The sequence below is a fragment of the Agelaius tricolor genome, unplaced genomic scaffold, assembly GCF_023055355.1.
Source record: "Agelaius tricolor isolate 1412-34295 unplaced genomic scaffold, bAgeTri1.0.p SCAF_7, whole genome shotgun sequence".
In the NCBI taxonomy this organism is placed as follows: domain Eukaryota; kingdom Metazoa; phylum Chordata; class Aves; order Passeriformes; family Icteridae; genus Agelaius; species Agelaius tricolor.
In genome coordinates this window covers 45964346-45982792 of record NW_027269267.1, presented here as the reverse complement: position 1 = coordinate 45982792, position 18447 = coordinate 45964346, and the positions used below count along the sequence as shown (strand labels likewise).

Here is an 18447-nt window from a genome sequence, read left to right as displayed (position 1 = left end):
TAAGCAATAAGCAGAACAGAATATCTTATTTCTCACAGCTTATTCAACCACCACAAATTACTGGATCATTCAGAAGTTCAAAAAAAAATCTACCATGAGCAAATTAAACTGGGTAAAGACGTTTCTCTTACAGTATTTAAATATAAACAATATGCTGAAAGGTGATAGCTACTAGTTCTAAAACTCCCCAGGATATTTTTAACAGAAATTTAGAGTTTTCTTAATAACAAAATACTATTTTTCCTTTATTCACCCTAAAAGTTTATAACATTAATACATTTTATGAAGATATTTTAAAAAACCTGGCATATCAAAAAGAAATCAAGATATCATTAAAAATTATTTTAATTATGTTTTCCACGGTTTACGAGTTCTAAGTACAGTTGACAAAGTCAATCATAAAACTGAACTACCTAGTAAATCAGAAACACATCAGCCATACCATAATATTAAACACCTGAAAATTCAAACACAGCAAATGAACATTAATTCCATGAACTTTTAAAATGAACAGGTATGCATACAATGCATTCTCTCAAATAGCAATTTGAGCATACTCTGTGCATCGACTATTTTGTCTGCTGTGTATCAGCACACTAAGCATCACTTACCCAAAAGACAGCACTAGGAATGGAAAATGGGTAAGAACTCCAGAAACCAAACAAGATTTAAACTGATTGTTTAAATCAAGTTTTCCTGCCCACTACTTTGAAGTCAAAATTATTTAAATCAATTCACCGTCTTTAACAGCCACAAAGTAAAACACTGTTCAATTATGCATATTCTGAAAATGAAGACAGAGAAGGAATTGACAGGAGACTGGCTGACCACTCATTTAAGAGACAGAAGTACAACAAGGTTAAGTGGCTGGAAGCCAAATACATGGCTAAATTCAGGGAAGAAATAATGCATAGAGATTAGAGTAATTATAACCACTGGAACAGCTCACCAAAGACGACAGTTGATAGCCCACTGCATAAAGTTTTTTACATTACAAACATCTACTCACAGAATGTTCCAGCTCCAAGAGACCATGCAGAGTTTGTGGAGGACAAGGTGATACTCTACTGATGGCATTATTGAAATTGAATTAGATGACCACAATGGTCTCCTCTGATACACAAATCAATGAAACTACAATTTGATCCCATGAGAGATACTATAATATATCTTTTGAGAAATACTATAATATATCTTTCTTCTCACTTCACCAAGTCCCGCGTCCAGTGAATATACTGAATTCGACATGTACACCTCCTGTGCTATCTGCTTAAATGCCAACCTGTCCACCACCAACTAAGACTCTGAACATATGTGGCTAAATTCCAATTTGTTCATCCAGGCAGAAATCCCTAAAAGTCTTTGCAACTTGTATGTTGGTTAAATGTGGCTTTGTGGGTTTACTTCTTCTATGGCATTTCAGCACTGTCAAGGCACTTTTAGGACACAATTTCTGTGCTTGACATAGCTGCCAAACCTCAAGCTTCAAAAGAGCTGCAGTCTAGTCATTCAGCTTTTAAACTGAAAACTCTATAATGTCTGTCAAATACTGACTGGAATTACTGTTTTAGATCATACCAAATGATTGCCATAGCATGTGTCTCATTTCTGTTCTTTCCTTCAAAAATTACTGTTACAGATTCTTTGAGAGATTAGAATTTTTGGGTTTTCTGAACTAGTTCTAACATTGTCTAACATAAGGAGAATATTTCCACTGATTATTTTCGTATTTCTAATACATTAGCAATATGAAAAGACTTTTCACACTAACCTCATGTTTCTATTTTTGATATCACAGTAATGTGCAAGGAGTCAGCTTGGGTATGGGAGTAACCCTAGCCTGCTCTGATCTGAAAGATACTACAGCACTCACAATCAAATTCAGGGAACACCTTCACCCCACCTTTCCCTCTCTCTGCCACAGAAAACTGTGCTTTCAGGAGAGCAGGCCTGCTCCAAGGGCTTGCCAGTTAGAGACTGAGCTAGTGAGAATATAACCCTTATGCAAAGCAAGTAGCAATTTTAGCAAATATATATATATATATATATATATATATAATAAATATATATATGTGCATGTGTGTATTTATTATATATATTTATATATATATATATAAATGTAATCTATAAAGGCTTCTTTGGTCAGATGTCTTGAAAACACAACTGTACAAGTAGACATGTTAAGAAAAAACAGGGGCGGGGAGTTGTTAAAGTGGCTAAGGTTTTTGTTAAAGGGAAGCCACTTTCAAATAATCCAGTATCCAGAAAATGTGGCTGCTTATAAGATTCAGCAGCTTTTTAATGACAAAGTCATCAACAGAAGGGTTACAGCAAGAGGAAGAGAGCAGCATTGCTCACCCAAAGAGAGGTTGAGCAGTGCTGCTGGCAAGAGGCAGAAAGCAGTGCAATAATTAAACAAAGAAGGATGAGAACTGATGGATGGGAACATGCAGCATCAACTGCACTCAGAATCCACCACAAGGAGGAACTTCCTTCTTTTACTTTAATTCCTCTTTTTTATTTCCTTTTTGTTTAAGACAAGAAAAAAAGATGTGTCCATGAAAGCCACACAAGTGGAACTTCAGTAGTATTGGGGGGAGATGCAGGATCTGAAAGTACAATTATCTTTCATTTCTGTTGATGGACTTCAGGCTATGACCTCAAGAGGACTTGGGTACCAAACCACTCTGCTCCTGATGCTGTCCCTACTATAGAAAACCCCAGCCTGGCTGGGTCTACCTGGCCTCACAATATATGGGCTAAGTTAAACACCAAATAACCAAAGCCACAAGAAGAGCCCACAGAAACTGCTATTCCTTCTTCACCACCACCAGAGCCTTCAGGGCCTCTAGTGCTGCCAGGATTTTTAGCACTGCAAGTGCTCTCTCACTTATTTTTTAACAAGTACAATGTACTCATTTACGTGTGAACTAAACATCTGAGACTTCCTGTACTGTCAGCCAACAGAGAGGTTTTCTGAAGGCCTTTTGACCGTAAGAATTACTCTGGTGTCACGATTTTAGTACACACTTCTGAGGCAAGGATGAGCTAAGCTCTTCTTTTTTGGAAAAGGAAAGTACTTTATTCAAACTCTCCACCAGAACTGACTTAGGCAGGTGTCTGTGATTGCTATGCATAGAGTTCAGTCTTCCATCCCTGCCTATCCCACATACTTCTTTGGCATTGCAATGCAGAAGAAATGCTGTGTTCCTAAATGCAGCAAAACGTGAAACCCAAAGGACAGCACATTTCCAGCAGGCACAAAATAAATCTATCTCAGATACTGGCTGGGATGCAAAGCAGAAAAAGTGCACTAAATCTCTCCTTTTTTCTTTATTATGTTTAATTGTTTGATATGACTGTTGAAAACTTTATCCCACTAAAGCCACAATAAAAAATTACAAATCTACCATCTTCTCAAAATAGTAGGTCTCCAAGTATTAAGATTCACTCTTTCAAGATAGACATTTTAGCCAAATATTGATTTAGCTGAATATATAGCTCAAAAGTAAAAGTGAAAATGGCAATGCTATCAGAAATAGCAGCCTCCAAATCTGCCTCCTAACTAGACCAACTCTGCATGCTCTCACTTTCAAAACCTCATTTTTTCATTTCAAAATTGTGTAGAGCACTGTCTGTGCAAAAGATTTCCTTGGCTAGATGGAACAAGTGAAAAATTAAGTCGCTTCGTAACTGCTACCAATTTATAGAAAGTGGAAAGGAATGTTTTTCTCTACTTTTTTTTTCTTAAGAAAAATCTTTTCATTTCCCACTCGGAATTTTCTTGCAACTGAAATATTCTCTGAAAAAGGAACTGGAAGAGCTCCAACTACTGTCCAACACTTTAAAAGATTTTAAAGTGTCATCAATCACAGCTCTTTACATGCTCTTCTAGAGCACTGCCAACTTGTATTTGAAGACTAACTCCAAAGTGTTTCATGCCAGCATTAAACACTCAAAATAAAGACAGATACAAAACAAAAAAAAAACCAATTTCTATATTAATCTGATTTTAAGTTAAGTCCTGCTCAGATTCCTGTCAAATGTTACTACATAATACTAATAGTCATTATCTTCCCCTTTTTCTAGGAGGAATTGGCAATAGATATCATTAATCAAATATCTCAGTGGCTACCTCAGATGGCAACATATTAATTATTATGCCTGCTATAAAAGGTCCCTTCAATTCTTTGTAGACCATCTTTAAATGCTGGTACCATAGGGAAAAAAAAACCAAAGAATTAATATCCATGGTAAATAGCAAGTCACAGGTATGCTTTGAAAATGATGTAACAAATTTCTAATATGGCATATTCCAGTTAACAAACTTCAGTCATTTCAACAGAAATGCTCAGTGATTGGTTCTTCAAAATCTGATTTGAAAGTATCTGAACCAATCACTTCTGACAACTTTGGTAGTAAAAAAATTTTAAAAAAATCATTACTTTTTCTATAGAGTACTTTTTTAAAAAAAACTTTCCCTCAGGTATCCACAGAGAGAAATTGCTGGGTTACAGATAGTTGCCTTTACCCCTTCAGTGGCAGCCTGTCAAGACTTGAACAAAGTATATGACAATTACAGACCACTCATGCTCAGGAAGGCTTCCAGAGCTCACTGATAGCATCTCCAGCTCTGAGAACGGACCTGACCTTATTTCCAGCTGGCCTGAGCTCTGCACACACCCCCTGCACCCACGCAGCCTGCCAGCATCACTGCGCTGCCCATGCTGCTGCCAGGGACCTGTAAGGCTCCAGAACAGAGATGCAACACCACCACCAGAAAAGCTCTTCTTGGACAAGGCAGAGAAAAAGAAATTATTCAGGAGGATCAGCATTAGCACACAAAACCTTGTGCTCTTTGCTGCTCTGACCACTGGGCAACACCCCGCATTAATAGGGAATTGGGGTCAGTGCTCGCCACCTTACAGAGAGGGTAACAAAGTGCCTGTCCCAGGTGACACATGACAAAAACGAGACTAGAACTCGGGTCTCCCGACATGATACATCATCTGATTAATTATCCCCTTAGCAGCGCCGATGTCCAAGGTCATGCATTTGATTGTTCTATGTTTAAACAACGAGAACATACTCGCCCCACAGCCAGGCCAGGAACAAAGCTCGGGATTTCTGAGTCCCATCATTACTGTGCTATGTAGCAAATACCGTGCCAGCCATTAGCAAAGAGCACGCCTCATTCCCGTCCTGAAGGCTGGTTCACAGAGAGGACAAAAGCTTGCTACTGCTAACCAGACATTCCTTAACTCAAGTGGTGCTGGTCTGCGCTGCAATGCCTAACGCTCCTAATGCCAGCACTGCCAGCCACCCACAAAAGGATAAACACCACTGCATGTGAGGGCGTTTGTTACAAGAAACAAACAAACAAACCAAAATTTAAAAAAACAGCTCTGTGTATAAAGAAACAGACCAGATTTTTAAAAAAGCACAGACATTACTAAGATCAGAGGGTCAGAAATGTCAGTGTGTGACGGTCTTGGACAACTTTATTTAGTATCTCTGAATATATACTTTTAATAGTCTTCAATCATAGCATCTCCCTTGATCCTGACAAACAGTTTTAGTTCCAATAAACCTTAGCTTTTGCATCCTTGTGGTTTTACTGAACTTAAAAAAAAAAATAAAACTCAGCAAGCCAACACTGAGGTAAGTCCTACCCTTGTAGTTGTGGCTGAAGGGACTCTTCTGGCACAGGAGTTGATGATGTGTACAGATGTTGAGTGCATGAAGAAACAAACAGTATAAAGCATACAATCCCTGAATATTTATCATATGACTTAACATATTGACTCCCAAGTTTTACCATGTATTTGAGAAACACTGGGATGGCTCATGCCACCATGCCATCCCAAAAATCCAAGAGATTACAGAAATAGCTACAGAACCAAGACACCATAATTTAAATTTGTCTTCTCCAGACCAAAACACATCATTCTGCAGCAGACATAGATTAAAAAAAAAAAAAAGTATATAATAATTCAATTTTAGTCCCAAGTTTAGATAAGGCTTTCTAATTCATATGAAGAGCTATTATACTGAACTCAAGGAAGTCCACATAAGCTCAGTGTTACATACAGCATAGATACACTTTCTGGCAAAGCCACGCTCATTTTCCCTCTTCTTCCTATCTCTCAGTATTACTTTAAGAGCTTTCTGCAGTCAAAAGGTAAATAGAACTAATTAAAGAACAGTCTAGCTTTTTCACACTGTAGAATCACAGAATGTTCTGACTTGGAAGGGACCTGCAAGATCATTGAGTCCAACTCTTAAATGAATAGCCCATACAGGGACAGAACCCACAGCCTTGGCATTCTAAGCACCATGCTCTGAGCAACTGAGCTAATCTCCTATGGTCACTGCTTGGGAGCAAACAAGAGCACAGACTTCACATGAACTTCAACCCTATCTGTCACACAAAACTCTGCAAAAGTATGAAAAAGTTCATATATTCAGGGAACAAAATCTAAGCAAACTTTCTGCACAGAAGACTCAAAATGCAAACACAGCAGCCCTAGCTAGAATTTACATATTATAATATTTTATATATATATATATATATATATATAAAACACCAAAATTGACTCTACAACTTTCTTCTGATGTGCCCAATTTTACCCACTTTTGCAACAGTGCCACAAGGTCTAATCAACACTTCAATCAAGTTAGTCAACATATATCTGTCTAGTTATAAACTAATGCAATAATTTTGACACTGAATCATCAAACATAATTTCTGCTGTTGTTTGGAGGTTGTGTTTAGCAGCAACTTTAAAAAAATCATTCAGTTGAAGCAAGAGGACTGTCTAAAGTTCAGTTGTTGAACACAGGGTAAGATTACATGGAACTTTTACCAATGACAAACAATGTTGACAGCGTCATCCGTACTTTAGTGCAAAAGCACTTTCTCGTGTAAGCATGAATTTAATTTAAAAAAAATTCTTTTTTACTGCATAGGAAACATGGACATTTCATGCTTACACATTTTGCACTTGCAAGACTCAAAACTTGTCTTACAGATACAGCACAGTGCAATTGGCACAAAGGAAAAGAAAACCCTCAACCTGGCTGCTCAATACTTTACTTAACAACTCACTTTGAAACAGCATGTTTATTACATGTTTTCCCCTTAGCAGGAAAAGTGAGCATGCTTGTGTTTGCAGCTCCTCCTCTTTCAAAGGCACACAGCTGCAGCTGTAGTAAACAACCACTAGTCAGAAGCTGAGAAGGTCAAAGTCTGGGTGCTGCATCCATTTCAGCTTTTCTAAAAACAAAAATTTTATTTCAGGAAATTAATTTTTTTACTCATTTTGTAGTTAAGCCAAGGAAAGGCAAACCACAATCATTCTCCAACAAAAGAAACCAAGATACAGTATTTCAAAAGCCACAAGCAAGACACTTCAGTAAAAATAAGTGTTTTCAGATCTCCATCTTTATTAATGAACAAACACATCATTCACACTCTCCTATTTTACTTGATTCAAACTAAGACTTGGTCAAAACCAACTTTGTGCTGATGAGACCTGGTCCACAAAGCAAACACCACTTACTGAAGGAAAGAGCAAGGAGGTTGGCCACGCAGAGAAGTGGTGCCAGCAGCCGAGCAAGGTTCATATAGGTCATCCAGCAGCCTGAAGCAAGGAGGCTACAGCACTCCATCTCTGGGAATGCTTGCATAAGTGGACATCACGCACCCAGCGATGACAAAAGGGCACTCAGCTTTCCCTTATTTTACAGACCATCCAAAATCTAAACAATGGCATAGCCTAGCAGCACTGAAAACTCCACCAAATTACACAGATGTTCTGCAACCCCCTGTGCAGCAGAGACCTCCCCAAGCACCCAGGAAAGGCACTGCCCACTTTCCTCAAACACAGGGTCTGTATTTCTATTTAACTGCAGTGGTTACCATCACACACCACCTTGGTCTAGGCAAAGAGGAAAACAGTCACTGCCACAGGGTTCTGCAGCACAAGCCCTTCACTGACCCCATTCTAACATTTCCCAGGGGAAGAGCTATTTCAGCCCCACATTTCTGCCTCCTCTCATCTGGACTGAAATTCTGCTCATGCATGTTCAGGTCTGGCTGATCCTGACAGAAACAGCTGTCAGAGGACTCCACGATTAGCCTGTGCTGGAATCTTAAAGTTGATTTTTAAAAGTTGTTACAAAGAGTCTTCTTGGGCTGTCAGGGGCTTTCCAGAAAAGGTTTTTCTACAAGAAAGCAAAGAAAGGCCTGGAAATATTATCATGAACTACTGCTGGGGGGAAAAAGCCAGAATTAAAAATACATGATTTCCCAACCCCTCTATTTACACATCTGATATTGCCTCACTATCAGAAACAGAAAACAAACAGTATCTCCCATATCCTAAACTCCTTCTCAGCCCATGCAGAATAGGTACGCTCACTCATCAAATGACCTACAACATACATCTCTGTCAAAAAGCTTTTCTCCCCCCTGAGGAGCACCAAAATAGGTGCTGCCCTCCTCCCAGTTCCAGGTACCACGCACAGTTAAAAAAAAAAAAAAAAAGGAAAAAAAAAAAGGTGGGGAAAAAAAAAAAAACTAAAAGGAGAAAGAAAAACAATTAAGAAGAGGCAAATGCCAGCAGTGTTGTTCTGGCGGCAGCGGGGGGAGCGGGCGGGGGTGCTGGCCCGGGGAGGGGCGCGCATGGGTGTCACCACCGAGGGGGTGATGTCATCCACCAGCCTCCAGCCCGGGCACCTGCCAGCAGCAGCAGCCTAGCAGCGGCTGCCAGAGCCTCCGGCAGCACGGCGAGGGAAAAAAAATAAAAAGGCAGTGAAAAAAAAAAAAAATCCGCAATATTTCCCTTCGCTATGCGCGGTTGGTTTGTGACGATAGGTGACATGCCAGCTTGCGGAGAGCGGTTTCAACTTGATTACGTCCCATTAGAAAGATATTCAAGACACTCCCCCTCTCCCAGCACGAATAATAAATTAAAAAAAAAAAAAAGCAGCCTCGGTTTATGCAGCCTTACGTCACTAATAAAATGCTCCTATCGCCCCATCTGTGACCTATTCAGCACAGCTACTAATCCCACGCTGCGACCACTTTGCTGTTCCTGTGCATTTCAGAGTTGTAGACCAACCAGAGAGCAGAAAATGGAGCCCATATGCCAGCGCTATATAAAGCAGCCTCGCAAAGTTGCCGCGAATAATCTACCTGCCGTGGCGAGACGAAAAGTGAAAAGCAAAAAAAAAAAAGAAAAACCAAAAAAGGGTGGTGGAGGGAAGAAGAAGAGTACCGTTTACTTCACGATGGGTAATTAAAAAAATAAACTAGTTTACTGTCTTACTTAGGGGAAGGGGGGCTGCCAAGAGCTAGCAGGATTTTACAAGCTCTATACAGACCCCGATCAAGTGAACTTCTCTTCAGGGCTTCCTACCGAAACGGCTTCTTCCTCCTCCCCAAGCGCACAAAATATCTTATTTCCCAAGCAAGTCTGCGGGACTAAATGCCACGCCAAGATCCGAAAAAAAAAGCCCAAAAAACCGCTGCCTGGACCGGAGCATCGCATCCCTGCAAACCGCGGGGAGGAGAATATAAAATAACCCGTCTGGTCGCTCCTGTCCGCCTCCCCCAAAATCCTGCACCACCGCTGGTGGCTGGATGTCGGGGGAGGCGGATAGGAGCCACATCTCATCCCAGAGGAAATTTCATCCCAGCAGCGGAAAGCTTTCGGAGGGCTTCACAGGGTGACGCTGATGCCATGGGGTAGGTAACCCATCTCCCGCAGCGGCTCTGGGCTCAGCGTTAAATGTATACACCAGCGGCTTGCTCCCCAAGCTCCCGACTTCTGCAAGAGCGAGCATTTGTTCCACAGAAGATCATTATTTCTGTAGAAGGTAGTACAGCACGATACTCTTGCTTTTTTATTTTTTCCCCCCATAGCGTGTTATAGTCCGATTTTTCTCCCCATACAGCGTTACGCTCCGATTTTCCCCTCCAAAGAGCGCTACACTTTATACTTTTTCGATATTTGTTTTTATATAATTATTGCCCAGCCCCGAATGCGCACGGGGGCCGCCCGCCCCCACCCACACCCCCCCCGGGGACGGCAGCACAAAGGGCTGGGCGCTCCCAGCTCGCTGCTCATCACTCCCCGCTTATCGCTTTTTATTTCCCCCCCTCGCTTTTTTCACCGCCACCCCCACCCCTTTTTTCCCCCTCCTAGAGCCTCAGCGGGAAAGTTGAGGGAAAAGTTCGGGCCGGCGCCTAGCACCCTACCCCGGTATCGCTGCCGCCGGGGCACCGGCAGGGATGGAGGCAGGCGGGAGGAGGGGATGGATGGAGCGGGGGAGGGAGCGGGGGAGGGAGGGCACCGCCGTTAACCCCCGGCTCGCCCCGGCGGCGCCGGGGGAAGCGGGGGGGCCGCCCTGCCCCCCCCTCCTGTTCTTCAAAATTATTTAACTTCGGTATAGGAGCGGTATTTTGTTTGTTTGTTTTTTTAAATAGAGGCTGGCTGGGACAGCGGCAGCAAAACCCACACACATTAGCCGTTTATCCTGCTAAGAAAGGGAATCGGCACAGACCTGAGCAGAAGCGGCAGAGCAGGAGAAGAAACTGTTTCCTTCCCTGACACAGGGTCCCCGCTCTGTGTCTGTCTGTCCGCCCGCCCCGCGCTCCCCGGGCAGTGCCCCGCGCACTCGCACCCCGCACCGGCGGAGGCAGCCGGCGGCCGTCCCCGGGAAATGAATGGGGGCAGCCCGGGGAGCCGCGGCGCTCGCTCGCCGCCGACTTACCCGCGTCACATGATGAGCCCGGGCAGGGTGGGCCGGGGGTGGAGGCTCCCGGCGCCGCCTGGCCGCGCCTCGCCTGGGGCCGCCGCGACACCCCGCCGGCCGCTCAGACAAAGGCTCCGGACCGGTGTCCCCCTCCCCAGCTACCGGCCCCTGCTCCGGCCACGGCGGGCGCCGGTGGCGTCGCTGGCATGCGGCGCGTCCCCGCCCCCACCGGCAGCCGGGCGGAGGGAGGGGAGGGAGGGAGGGGCCGCGCCCCCGCCCCGCGGCCGCCCCGGTGCGCCGCCCGCCCCGCCCCGGGGGGTGGGGACGGGAACGCCCGGCCGCGCCTCCCCCTCCCGGCCCCGGCCCCTGCTCCGGGCCGGCCGTGGGGAGGGGCAGGGCAGCGGGGCGCCGCGGGGAGGGGCCGGGCGCGGCCGGCAGCGGGGGCGCCAAGGGGAGGCCCGGGGCGAGGGGGCGCCGAGGGCGGGGCGGGGTAAAGAGGCGCCGGGGGAAGCTCAGCGGGGTGCGGGGCCGTGGGGGAACCCGGAGGGTACTCGGGGCTCTGGGAGTGCCCAGGGGACAGTGAGGGGAGCGAGGCGCTGGGGACGCCTGTGGGAGCCCCGGGGGTACAAGGCAGAGGGGAGCAGAAGGGAGCTCCGAGGGTCGGCGCGGGGCGGCAGCAGCCGCAGCTGAAGGGACCCGGGGGACACGCGGTCGCGACACTGAGGGGCGTCCCGGGGGAAAGGACACAGCGGGCGAGGCGTCCGCCCCAGGGCCGCGCCGCCGGAGGGTCTGGCCGGGCCCGGCCCCCGCCGTTACCTGGGGCTGAGCGCTGCAAGCCTTTCCCTTCTCTTTTATTTTGTTTTCTTCGCACAGCCAGACTGCAGCTCGTGAGAAGTATGCGAGGCGTGGGGTTGTGGTTTTTTTTTTTTTTTTTTTGGTCAGCGCTCGTAAGCCCGAGTCGCGCCCCTGCAAACTGAGAACTTCCTTTATGGGGAAGATTTTTCTCACATAAGGGCTGCGGATACTGGGTTGTAAAGGTTTTAATAACAACATACAGAGGAACAGATTCTATAATCTTAAAGTTTGTTTAAAACACCAAGGCTTTGTTACATTCATGTTTTAAAAGAAGAACTTTCAGAACCTTAGGAAACAGAAATATAAACCCTAGGAGTCAGTTAAACCTTTAAAAGCAGAACTCTTATTTCTTTTCGCAAGCATTCTTACACGTGTTTACACTGTGAAGTATTTTGGTGGAAAGACCCTGGTCCATGCCTGGGCAGTATTGAAGCTATTAAGCTGGCCTGACAGGTTACCTGGGGATTCTCTTGCCTTGGAGAGCCTTTTGTTAATGTAAAGCTGATGTGGCTGTTTTCTGCCGCCTCCCCCGTGGTTGGTGTTGCATAAAGTAAACACGGTGTGGCCAGAGCACAGGTGAGCTTTGACCAGCACTGCCTGCTTAGATGGTTTCTGGCCATGGTCGGGAGCCATTCAATTTAAGGAAGCTTAATAGCCTTTTGAATAATCAGGGTGCTGTGCTGGCCCCCGGCAGAAGCCATGGTCAGAGCAAGTACAAAACAGTAAGTTCTTTATGAGTCCCACCCCTTATTCTCTCAAATTCACAGTCAGCTCAACAGTTCCTGAGAGTCCCAGTCATAACAATTATTGGGTAAATAAAAAGCAAAAAGAGGGATGGATCTCGTGTCTAGAGGTGGGCCCGTCATGTGAAGGTGTTTGTAAATGCCCGTACAGCTTGTGTATTTACACAGAAAGCCAGGCGGAGCGCAGGTAAATAATTGCTGCTAAAATGCTATTACTTTCAGTAAATACAAACTAATATTTGCTGCTCATCACAATATTTACTGAGAAAGCCAGAAGAACCAGAACCCATGTTTGTTCCCAAAGAGGATTTCATGCCAGCTGCCAGAAATACGTCTATTCATCTCTTTCCCTGCAATGATCCTCTGCCTTCTCTTGGCATAGATGTTTTGGATAATATAACTCTTCGCTGTTTGTCTCTACATCTTACCTCTACTTCCACAAGGGGGAAAAAAAGGCAGAATAATAAATAAGAAATGTTAAAATGGCTATAAACAGAAATATATGCCTCCACAAGCCAGAAAGAGGGTTAGGCATAATTTGCTATTGTAATGTTGCCTCTGGTCTAATAATTTCCTTTGGAAAAAAGTGAGCATAGAGTTAAAATACAGTCTAATGACCCAAGCAACATATTTCCTTATGCTAGGAGTTTAGATCAGAACCAGCTCCAGCTACTCCCGGTAAGTTACATGTGTGATTCATTAGATTTCACCCAAGTCAAAAGTTAACGTTGTAACACTTGTTTTAAAGATAAAATATGCAATCCCCTAGGAAGCGGGCTACTATGGAAGACAGCTGGAAACATTCTCTGGACAGATGCATAGCTTATATTCAGATTTATCAATAAAAAAACCGTAAATATTAACAACATTCATCCTTCTTAACCACTTGGAACAGGGAGCACTGAGTGTTCTGCAGGAAAAAACTGGTTTCTACCTACCGAGGTTAAAGGATTAATGAATACTTGGCACATGAAAAATGAATAGTGATAGCAAGAAGAAGATTGCATGTAGACAGTGTGATAAGGTGCGTAACAGAGAAACATCACATTACACACATTGCTGTGCCCTGAGAAAAAGACAAAGCTCATTTCCATTGAATTTCAGATAAAATATTTTAAAACATCAATATTTATTTTGTCATACTTAGAAATATTTTATTCATTTATATAAAATATCTAAAGAAATAATCTAGATGAGGGGTTGGCTGACATTGGGTGATAAAATTTGTTCTTTGTGAGTTTCATGATGTGCTATGTTGGCTGTTTACATGGTCTATTGCCTGCTACTAAAAACTATTACCCATATACATGAATTTGCAGGGCAGTATCTAAAACCAAAAAATATGTGGCTACGTTTGCAAGAGGAATGTATTACATGATTATATATCAATAGATTGATACAGAAGTAGGGATATTACACATTAGTATTTGATATATAACACAGATTTATAGAGAAATGTAGTTCTCAATCACATGCTTTTATGGAAAACCTGTCCTACTAAATCACCATCTTGGCTCACTCCATACACCTGACCCCTCTGTTTCCAGTCTCCTCTAGCTTAACAAAACTGAGAGTACATAGTCTGTTTGAAAATGTTGTGGCTTACATTTTAACACAGAAATACTTTGAAAGCATTTAGTATTTCTCAAGATTTAGAAAGTTCTTTTTATTCTTTCTTTTTCCACTGAAAGAAGAAACTTGAATTCTATTTCCCCTGAATCAACAGGACTTTTCAGCATTTTTTCAGAAACACAGCCCTAAATTTTGAAACGGGAACCTTAACAGTGTACTGCCATATATTATTTAAAATTAGAAAATCATACTTTTGAAACCAGGAGAACAAATCAGCTCACAGATCATTTTTGGTTGCTTGTTTTTTATAAAGCTCAACAAGTGTGTTAATGTGTGATTTTAGGCTTTTTCTATAGTTCTTCTCCAATTCTACCCCATTACCTACGGAGCAGTACTACTGAATCACTTTCATTGAGTCCCACTGCTTACAATATCAGGTGGCTCTTTCCAGTCTTCCTGTAGCTGTTCTTCCCCTAATGGAGTTTCCTGAAACTTACCAAAAACAAGGTACTACAAAATCTCCCCTTAATGTTCCTCAGCCTCTCATCTCTCCTATTTTTCTTCTCCACTGATACAAAATTTTCTTCATTGCCTTCTTTGTTTTATAATTTTGTCTTAGATCCTAATCCATGTGCAAAAAAAATAATATTGTTCAATGCAACTTAGCAATTTAGCAACTTCTAACTTTAGGCATGCATTATGTTATTTTTTTATTAATAACCAATCATTTCTCAAAATGGAGAATGGCACCACCAGCAGAGAGCACACTGGAACCTCAGAACAAAAGAAAACAGAAAATCAATAGCATATTTTAACAATGTCTGCCTGAAACACATAAAAATACTTCTGAAATACATCAGTAATGTGCTGAATATTGAGAGATTTTTGTAATTTAAATTAACACCAGTTATAAAAAAGCTTAAGCTACCTATTGTTTATTCAATTTCAGATTGTATTAAATTTTCTAATTCAAATAAACACACAAAAAAAATCAACATTACTACCCAAACCAAAACCTAAATGCATTTTTATTTGGGATGCATGGTTAGACAAAAGCTTTAACAAATTACATGATGCATTTTAGAAGACAGATTGTGTTCATTTGCTGAACTTAGAGAAACCTTTGGGTTGACAGATAATCAATTCAAATACCTACAGCTGAGGGATTGTATTACTAATTCCTTTCACAAGCCTTTCCTTTTGGATACAGGCAAATAAACGTGTTTTCTTTGCCAAGGAATTGACCACACCAGCAGATACAACCTTTCAGGTATGGTTGCTGTCTTGCAATCCAGCCTGTAATCATCTGCCAAGTGCTTCCTCCACTCTTTCTCCATTCAAACTGGTGTTAAACTCAACATGAATATGTGGACCTTGCCCCTTTATCTGACAGCTGCCATCAAGCATGAAAGTACAGGCTCTTTTGGGCCAGGACATCGACTTCTGTTTCTTTGAATCTACTTAGGAAGTGTTTCAACATGCATGGCACTCTGCCATCAAGTGCTGAGCTTTGTAGTCAACTTCTAGGTGGCCATTAACCAAAGCAGTCAGTCTAAAATGTGGAAGCACAACTATCAAGTATCAGGGTTGTATTTCACGTGCCTCACTCAAAGATTAGCAGTAGTATTCCTTGTGTATGAATGTTGGAGATTTTGGACACCGTGTCTTTTTTCTCTTTGCCATATAAACAAATTGTTCTTAAACAGGCTATCAGGAAATCTTTCCTTCAGCCCACTGACATTAAACCCCCCCTAAAAATACACAACCTAGCTCATTGCATAAATGGTAGTGTTAGTGTAAACAATGAAGCCTTCCGGATACAATAAAGTATATATCAGAGAGTAATTCAGTTACACTGCATAAGAGAGAAAAATTATAATCTGATATAATTAATAGGTGTGTGTTTTTCTCCAGGGACAGAGATCAAAATGTTCAATTTGCCAGATTTAGACTAGCAATGTTGCCAAGACACATATTCTAGGAAAGTGGGGCCACAAAGTATTAATGCTTCATTCCCTTGATCCAACAGCTCTCTGCCCTTTTTATAACCTTGAACTGAGATCATGCTTTTTATGCTTTTTTTTTTTTAACTTGCCTTCTTTTAAAAAGAGCCCTTAAAGGCTTATGATCTTATTCAAAATCCAGAAGAACAGGAGGAACAGTTCCTTATTTAGTATAATCTGAGACTGGCAAAATTTAATAGTGAGTAGGAAGTCATCAAAGGATGTGTACTGGGGAAGGTTTGATATGTGCATGTCTTTAATGTTTGGTTAACATTTTTGCAAAAAAAAACCCGAAAAAATGGAGATGAGCACTTCCTGGCTCTGAACACCATATCAAAGCAATGCCCCTGAATGGAATGCTCTGAATTTTCATTTCAAAAGTCTGTAGTTTGTAGCTGAATTTATGAACCTAAATACCATCCTAATAAAATTTCTTACGTTATTTTAAGGTCTGTGTTCAATTCCATGATCTCAGCTCCTTGCATTAAACACTGTGTTGTTTGGTTGTTTTGGAAACAAAAAAAAAGGGATCATTGCTTAAACTACTTTATAAGGAGAGGCACACAGTAGTCTCACATGAACATTAGAGCTACTACATTTCCTATGGTAAGATAGAGACATAGTATAAGACAATCTTTCCCAATTTTCCCCATAACTCCCACTGTCTTGTGTTCTCTATGGCTCCTGATAATTTTGTGTTCCACCTGGTCTTTGTAAAACCAATGATGTCTAATTTGTTCCCTGTGCATGGGTTCCATCGGCTCCAAAAGAAGTTCTGCATGTTAAAGACCTGGAGGAGAAGATTCAAAGCCAAAATAAATGTTTCAAAAACAGCTGGGGGTAGTGCACAGGAATAAGGAGCATTCTGCCATCAGGTTAGCAAAGGAAAGTGTTCAGCTGGACATGGATTTTGCATCTAGTAGGCAGCCAAAAATATCTGGGATATCTTCTTTGCAGGCATCATAACAATCTTTCATGCTTTTCCTGACAAATTTTAGGTATAACAAATATTTTCAAGAACTTCTGGTTTTTATCCCAGTTGTTTTTAATTTAGCGAAGTTCTTTGTTCTCCATGGAGGTGTTAAATAAATTACAACAGAATAAATCTCCTCTCCATCTTACAGATGCATTCTGGTGTTACTAAAACATTCATGTTGATAACTTTTGATTTCAAGGCCATTCAACTTGGCTTTTCCAGTACCAGAAACTCTTGGATTTAGGAGGCATTTACCCAGCATAAAGAATGGAGGAGATTAAGAATCAGATTAGAAATGGGGCAGAGCTCTGGGGAAAGGGACCTGCAGGTTGAATGTGAGTCAGCAGTGCCCTGGCAGCCAGGAGGGCCGACCCTATTCTGGGGTGCATCAGGCCCAGCATCACCAGCCAGGCAAGGGAAGGGGATTGTCCTACTCTGCTCTGCACTGGGGTGGCCTCATCTCAAGTGCTGGGGCCAGTTTTGGGCACCACAATTTAAGACATTAAGGTATTAGAGAGCATCCAAAGGAGGGAAACAAGGATAGGTCTGGAGGGGGAGCCATATAAGGAGTGGCAGAGGCCTTGGTCTGTTCAGCCTGAAGAAGAGGAGGCTGGGGGAGACCTCATTGCAGTCTGCAACTTCCTTGTGAGGGGAAGCAGAGGGACAGGTACCACTCTTGTGACTGGTGACAGGGCTCAAGGAAATGACATTAGCTGAGTCAAGGGAGGTTTAGGTTGAGTATCAGGAAAAAGGTTGGTCTCTCAGAGGGCAGTTGAGCACTGGAACAGGCTCCCCAGGGAGGTGATCACAGCACCAACATTGTCTGAGCTCAAGAAGTGTTTGGAAAACACTCTCAGGCACATGGTTTGACTCTTGGGGTGTCCTGTGCAGGGCCAGGAGTTGGACTTTGTGATTCTGATGGGTCTCTCTCAACTCAACATATTCTATGTTTCTGTGGCTGAAAATGAAAAATGGTTCTTTTCAACTCTTCTGTTATGTAATTAGGTTGGCTTGAAATGCCTGGGTTTGCACCTGAGCATCATGGACATATCCATGATCATGGTGATTTCTGGATAGTATGCTTTCTTGATATGGAATGTTGATGACTCACAAGCATTAAGAGGCTTTATCTGGACTCAGTTGTACATATCACATTACAGATGAATAAATTGAGTAATTTTTTTTTTATGAGTTATAGGGGTTTTTTTTAATGCTGAATTTCACAGATTATTGACCATAGTTGTACCACTGGGTATCAATATAACAGTTGAAAAAAATCTAAGCATTGTGTTGTAGCAATTGCTTACTTAACATCTGGGCTTGTTTGTGTGATTTTTATTTTTTGAACTAAGAGAATGAATTTGTTTGAGTGACTGCAAAGCTCAGTAAGTACCAGTTATCAATTCCCTTTCTAATGACAACTGATGACATGATTTTTACAAATGGTTGAGCATTTGGCAAATGTTAACCATAGAAATCGAATGAGCTGAAAGAAACTCCAGTCTGCCCTATTGTCACTACTGAGCTGACAGATGGG

The 18447-nt window shown here is 42.4% G+C and overlaps 1 protein-coding gene across 5 annotated transcripts in view; it reads right to left on the bottom strand.

The window, feature by feature from the left end:
- KLF12 (KLF transcription factor 12) overlaps positions 1–11009 on the bottom strand; it is a 234160-nt gene extending 223151 nt beyond the window's left edge. For 3 of the 5 annotated variants that reach the window (XM_071431074.1, XM_071431076.1, XM_071431078.1), the window contains exon 1: positions 10780–11009. The gene's annotated coding sequence lies outside the window, so the exon portion shown is untranslated. The other 2 variants (XM_071431077.1, XM_071431075.1) reach the window with 2 other exon arrangements.
- Positions 11010–18447: the final 7438 nt, after the last annotated feature.